The sequence below is a fragment of the Rhinolophus sinicus genome, linkage group LG04 (assembly GCF_036562045.2).
Source record: "Rhinolophus sinicus isolate RSC01 linkage group LG04, ASM3656204v1, whole genome shotgun sequence".
NCBI lineage: Eukaryota > Metazoa > Chordata > Mammalia > Chiroptera > Rhinolophidae > Rhinolophus > Rhinolophus sinicus.
Genome location: NC_133754.1, coordinates 157,038,279 through 157,045,055, shown reverse-complemented (window position 1 = coordinate 157,045,055; position 6,777 = coordinate 157,038,279). Strand labels below are relative to the sequence as shown.

Below are 6,777 nucleotides of genomic sequence, written 5' to 3'. Positions count from 1 at the left end.
ACCATCCCTTGGAGGGTATGTACTATTAGTTTCTGCGTTTTGCTGGTGATGAAAATGAGGAACAGGGAGGTTAAACAAATTGTCTACAGTCACATAGCTAATATGTATGTGGTAGAGGTGAGATTGAAATCCAGGTATTTTCACTTCAGACCCCAAGTTCCTAAACATTTTACGGTCCTGCCACTGAGACAGGAGAAGCTGCTAGCCATTAATATGTGGAGTTCTAAAATTAGTACACACTTATTTCTCAGGAACCACTACCCATTTTTTGCTTGTGAAAGTAACACAAAAGAGTAGACAGCTTTCCATAGAGCCTGGGAGCCCCTACCATTCTTTAGAATTATGTCACAGCAACAATTTCACAGATAGAGTTCTCTGAACTGTTTTCAGTAAGTGTTTTATTTCTAGGCTGTTCATCAGGCTCATGTAGAAGACAAGGGTGTAATAATAATATCAGTATAGAAATCTCTGTTGGTTAATTTCTTCCTTCATTCAGAAAAATGTGCATTGCGCACCTATAGGACGCCAGGTATTGTGCTGAGAACTAGAAGAGGTGCAAATAAGAGTAAGACACAGTACTTTCCCTCAATGAGCTGACATTCTCTCACAGTGGAAACAAGCATTGACAGAGAACCATAATACGAAACAGAAAACGAGCTGTGCTCAATAGAGGAATGAAATACAATGGAAATTCCAAGGAGGAGAGAGCATTATTTTATAAAGGAACATGCATAATTATCATTTAACTTATTGTTGATATTAAAGTATTACAACCAGTATAAAATTTATCAAATTCCTTTAAAAAATTACATGCAAAGTTCTTCTCATTCAGAAAAGACAGCTTTTTACTATGTTATAAGGATTGTTTGGAGTATGGAGAGGTTAATAACTGCAAACTTTTTGAAGATAGTTTATCTCCTCAAGTCGGAGACACAGAATAGGATGATGATGCACAAGATAAAATTTTCAAGGTCAAAGAAATAGCAAAAGAAAAAGCAAGGTGGGAGTGAACAAGATAGGTCTGGGACTCTAGACAGGATCAAGCTTGCTGGAGAGTAGTCTGTACCACACAGAACTCCCTTTGCAAGATAGACTGTGTTTTTGTGTTTGTTTTTGGCATACCCTTTAGTTATGGCAAACATACGCAACAAATATTCTAGGAGGGTCTAAGTTCAAATATTTGGTTCCATTTTGCCTATAAATTCTTGTCAATAAGACTGACAAATATGATCACATGGATATGACCATGTCCATATTAGTGTCTAGAAAGCAGAATCATTGTATATTCAACAAATGTTTAATAAATAAGGACTTGAAAAAGGCAGAGAGGAGCTATTTGATAAGGAACTCTAAATACATAAATGTTTTGATATGGTAGGTGATAGGGAGGCCCTACAAGTTTAGAGCAGGGTAAGTAGCTTGTTAAAGACCATCCTAAGCTAAGCATGTAGCTGTATTTTTCAGATAAAGGACTTAATGAGAGTGCGTATGATCTTTTGTCAGTAGTTTAACAAAGTGTTATACCTCAGAACAAACATGAGAATGAGGGTAATTTCTCTTTAGGCCTTATACAAAAACCTGTTGGAATATTAAAGAAACGTGGGGGGAAATAATCAGAATGCCACTGATTATTCTGAAAAATAATCAGAATGCCACTGTTTTGTCCTTTTCATATCCTGATAGTGACCTCCAGTGGAAGAGAATCAGTGCACCCTTTTTGCTTACAACACACATCTCTTGGGGCAACTACCTAGCACACAATTCCCTTTCACTGTGAGTGGCTCCAAAGCACAAGGACAAGGTCCCAGTGGCCTTCTTAGACTTAGGCAACTTGCCCCCTGGGTGCTCCCAATTGATCCAACTTAAATTGGTGCACTCATAATCTCTCCCAGGAACTTGAAACTCAGAACCAAGCAGCACAGAGCTTGGGAATTGCTGGACCTGAGTTAGTGAGAGTGTGTCCTGTAGAGAAGACCCACCCACTACTGCTGCTCTGACCCCAGAGCTCTGCGTGTCCTGCTCTTCCTGAGTCTTGGTTCTTCTTCTCTTCCTTCCATCTCTTTTTCTTAGGCTTCAACCAGCCAGTTGAAGGACATTAGGGCTGTTTCCAGTTTTTGGTGATTATTAATAAAGTCACTAGAAATATTTATATACAGGTTTTTGTGTGAGAAGTTTTCATTTCACTTGGGTCAAGACCTTAGTGTATGATTACAGAGTGGTATGGTAAGTATATGTTTGACTTTATAAAGAAGTTACAAAGTATTTTCCAAAATGGGTTCGTTATTTTGCATTCCCATCAGCAATGTATGAGTGTGCCAGTTGCTCCACATCCTCTCCAGTAATTGGTATTATCAGTTTTGTTTTTAACCATTATAATAAGTATATGTTAGTATCTCGTTGAAATTCATTGAATTTTTTAGGGACTAATAATGTTGAGCTTATTTTCCTGTGCTTATTTGCCCTCTAGATAGCATATTTGGTGAAGTGTCCATTCATATATTTTGCCTGTTTAAAAAAAAATGGATGTCTGTCTTCTTATCATTGAGTTTGAGAATTCTTTATACATTCTGGATATAGTCACTTTTCAGTGATGTGATTTACAAAAATTATCTCCCAATGGATAGCTTGTCTTTTCATTCTCTTGATAGTGTCTTTTGCAGAGCAGAATTTTTAATTCGATGAAATCCAATTTATCAATTTTATCTTTTATGGGTTATGATCTTGGTGTTATACCTCAGAACTCTTTGCCTAACCTAATATCACAAAAGATTTTGTCCTATGTTTTATAGGGAAAGAAGTTTTATTGTTTACATTTAGGTCTATGATCCACTTCAAATTAATTTTTACATGAGGTATGAGGTATAGATTAAGATTCATTATTTTGTATATGGATGTCCAGTTGTTCTACCATCCTTTCTTAGAAATACTTTTTTTTAAAGAAATCTTGACATATATTTTCTTTTCTTTTTTTAATTAAAGTTTATTGGGGTGACAATTGTTAATAAAGGAAGACTTTCTTTATTGAATTGCCTTTGCACCTTTGTCAAAAATCAATTGGCAATTTTTTTTTAACTTATGGGGATGTAATGTACAGCAAAACGAAGTAGTATCGTAGTAACTTTGTATGGTGACAGATTGTTACTAGACTTATCGTGGTGATCACTTTGTAAGGTATATAAATATTGAATCACTATGCTGTATGCCTGAAATTAATATACTGTTGTATGTCAGCTATACTTTAAGAAAAAAAATCAATTGGTCATTTTTATATAGGTCAATTTCTGGACTCTATTCTGCTCCACTGATATTTCACCTATACTACACTATTGCCTTTATTAGTGTAGTTTTATAGTAAGTCTTAAAATCAAGTAGTGTGAGTCCTCCAATTTTATTCTTTTTCAAAATGGTTTGCATATTCTAGTTCTTTTGCCTTTCCATATACACTTTTAAATCAGTTTGTTGATTTGTACAAAAAATCCTGTTGGCATTTTAATTGGAATTGCATTAAATATTTAGATTATTTTGAGGAAAATTGTAATCTTTACAACACTGACTCTTACAATCCATGAACATGGTATATCTCTCCATTTATTTCGGTTTCCTCTGATTGATTTTATTGGTTTTTGATATATAGATCCTCCATGTATTTTGTTATATTTATACCTAAGTATTTCATGTTTTTGTACAGTTTTCAAAATTTCAATTTCTGATTATTCATTGCTGGTATAGAGACATACAACTGGTTGTTGTATTGCTCTTGTATCCTGTGACCTTGCTAAATGCACATGTTAATTTGAGGAGCTTTTTTTGTAGATTCTATGGGATTTTTTCATGTAGATTATTAGTTGTCTGTGAATAGAAATGGTTTTATTTATTACTTTTCCAATCTGTATGTCTTTTATTTCATTGATGTTGAATAGGGGTGGTGAGGGCAGACATCCAATCTTAGGAGAAAAGCATTCAGTTTTTTAATATTATGTATGTTAGCTATAGGTTTTTTTGTAGAACTTTATCAGTTTAAGGAAGCCTCTAAGAGCTGAGTATGGCCTCTGGCCAATAGCTAGCAAGAGTTTAGGGCCTTCAGTCTTATAGCCACAAGAAATGAGTTCTACCAACATTCTGAGTGAGCTTGTACATGTATTCTTCCTCAGTGATATTAGTTTCTTACTGCTGCTGTAACAACTTTCCACAAACTTAGTGGTTTAAAACAACACAAAGTCATCTCGTATGAGGGCTGACAATTAAGTTTGCAAACTTGTTGCAATAATGTTGCTAACCTTTTTTGATATCAGAGGGATTTTTCATTCTGAATTTGTACCAACTGTACAAACAGTTCACCAAGTTTACTGTTTGGAAGTGCTGAAAAGGCTGTGTGAAAAAGTTAGACGACCTGAACTTTCACCAACAATTCATGGCTCTTGCATCATGACAATGCACCACCTCACACAGCAGTGTCTGTGAGGGAGTTTTTAGCCAGTAAACAAATAACTGTATTGGAACACCCTCCCTACTTGTCTGATCTGGCTCCCAATGATTTTTTTCTTTTCCCAAAGGTAAAGGAAATATTGAAAGGAAGACCTTTTGATGACATTCAAGACATCAAGGATAATACAACAATAGCATTGATGACCATTCCAGAGTAAGAGTTCCAAAATTTCTTTGAAGGGTGGACTAGGTGCTGGAGTCGGTGCATAGCTTCCCAAGGGGAGTACTTTCAAGGTGACCATAGTGATATTCAACAATGAGGTATGTAGCACTTTTTCTAGGATGAGTTCGCGAACTCAATGGTCAGACCTCCGTATCTTTTCAAATTATTGTTTTAATTTTCTTCAGATAAATACCCAGAAGTGGAATTGCTGGATCATGTGGTAGTTCTATTTTTAAGTTTTGAGGAACCTTCGTACTATTTTCTATAGTGTCTGCCCCAATTTACATTCCCACCAACAGTGTAACTTTTTCTCCACATCCTCGCCAATACTTGATCAGGTTATTTAATCCTTTTTATATTTTGCTGGATTCAGTTTCCTGTTATTTTGTTGAGTGTTTTTGTGTCTGTATTTGTGAGGGATATTGGCTTATTATTTTTTTCTTTTGATGTCTTTGTCCAACATTTGTATCCCCGTAATACTGACTTAACAGAATGAGTTGGGAAGTGATCCTTTGCCATTTTCTGGAAAGTTTGTGAAAGATTGATATTATTTATTCTTTAAATTTTGATGGAATTCACCATTGAGGTTATCTGCGCCTGGGCTTTTATTTGTGGAGGGATTTTAAATCACTGATTTAATTTCTGTACTTGTTATGAGTCTATTTCCATTTATTCTTGAGTTAGTTTTGGTAATTTGTGTCTTTCTAGGAATTTGTCTGTTTTGTATAAATTGTTCTAATTATTGGCATCAAGTTTATATTGTTTCTTTATAACCCTTTTCATTTCTGTAAGGTTACTAGTGAAATCTCCTCTTTCATTTCTACTTTAGTAATTTATGTCTTCTCTTTTCTCTTGTTGAATCTAGCTAAAGGTTTGTCAATTTTGTTCTGTTCAAAGAACCAAATTTTGGTCTTATTAATTTGCTTCCTTGTTTTCTGTTTTCTATTTCATTGATTTCTATTTTCTGTTCTTTGTTATTTCCTTTCTTCTGCCAGCTTTGGGTTTAGTTTACTTATCATTTCCTACTTTAAGTTTAAAGCGTAGGTTATTGATTTGGGATCATTCTTTTTCAATATAAGAATGATCTGTGCATTTTTTTCCTGCCTTGTCACCTCCTTGGAATGTTGCTATAGTGCCTCTTTTTTAACTGTTAGCACTGGAACCTCCTTCCTATGGTTTACGAATCACCAATTCCATGAGTTTTGAAGGTTGCCAATGGGGCAACCACTGTCTTGCACTGGACATCCAGTATCTAGTACCAGCATCCACTGTTTAGTACCAGCATTCCAATGTCCAGTACAACAGCACTGGCAATTTCAGTGCTGGTATATGCATCTGCCTTACCTTGCCTCACAGTTTTGCTATCTAAAACTTATCTTTTTTTAAAAGTCAGGTAAAATATTATTTCCTTCACTCCAAGTAGGTTAGTACCTCTCCTCCGGATTTACATAGCACCTTGTGCTTATCCCTATTATCATTTCTACCATTTTGTAGTATCATTATCTGTTGCATTTCTGCCTTTCTTACTAGGCTATGACTTTGTTAAGAGCAGGTACCATGTTTATTCTCAATGTCTGAGATTTAGTGAGTACTCAAAGGCATTAACATAAATATTTGGTGGATATTACTTTTTTTTTTTTTTAATTAAATTTATTGGGGTGACAATTGTTAGTAAAATTACATAGATTTCAGGTGTACAATTCTGTATTACATCATCTATAAATCCCATTGTATGTTCATCACCCAGAGTCAGTTCTTCCATCACCATATATTCGATCCCCCTTACCCTCACCTCCCCCCCACCCCCCCCACCCCCCTTACCCTCTGGCAACCACTAAACTATTGTCCGTGTCTATGAGTTTCTGTTTCTCATTTGTTTGGATATTACTTTTTATGTCCTTAGATTCTTTATTTGCAGCAAGATTGAGTCTATAAAAGCCCATGGAAACCCTTAGTCTTTCCTTAGAGCTCAGTTGCTTAGTTTCTAACAAATGAAATTTAGCTAATTTCTAGGATATGTTGCCTGGTTCTAAGATATTAAAAAGGCAGTTTTCTCTGTTTGAGTATGTCTTCCACACTTAGGAGAGTAGTTGATAAGTGTGCTATTTTTTTCTGCAGTTATCTTTAGT

The 6,777-nt window shown here is 35.2% G+C and overlaps 1 protein-coding gene across 1 annotated transcript in view; it reads left to right on the top strand.

Moving 5' to 3' along the window:
• The window catches only part of SPATA31F3 (SPATA31 subfamily F member 3), a 48,218-nt gene that overhangs the window by 955 nt on the left and 40,486 nt on the right, over positions 1-6,777 (top strand). The window contains exon 2 of the transcript XR_012495838.1: positions 4,554-4,746. The gene's annotated coding sequence lies outside the window, so the exon portion shown is untranslated. The remainder of the gene's footprint in view (positions 1-4,553; positions 4,747-6,777) is intronic.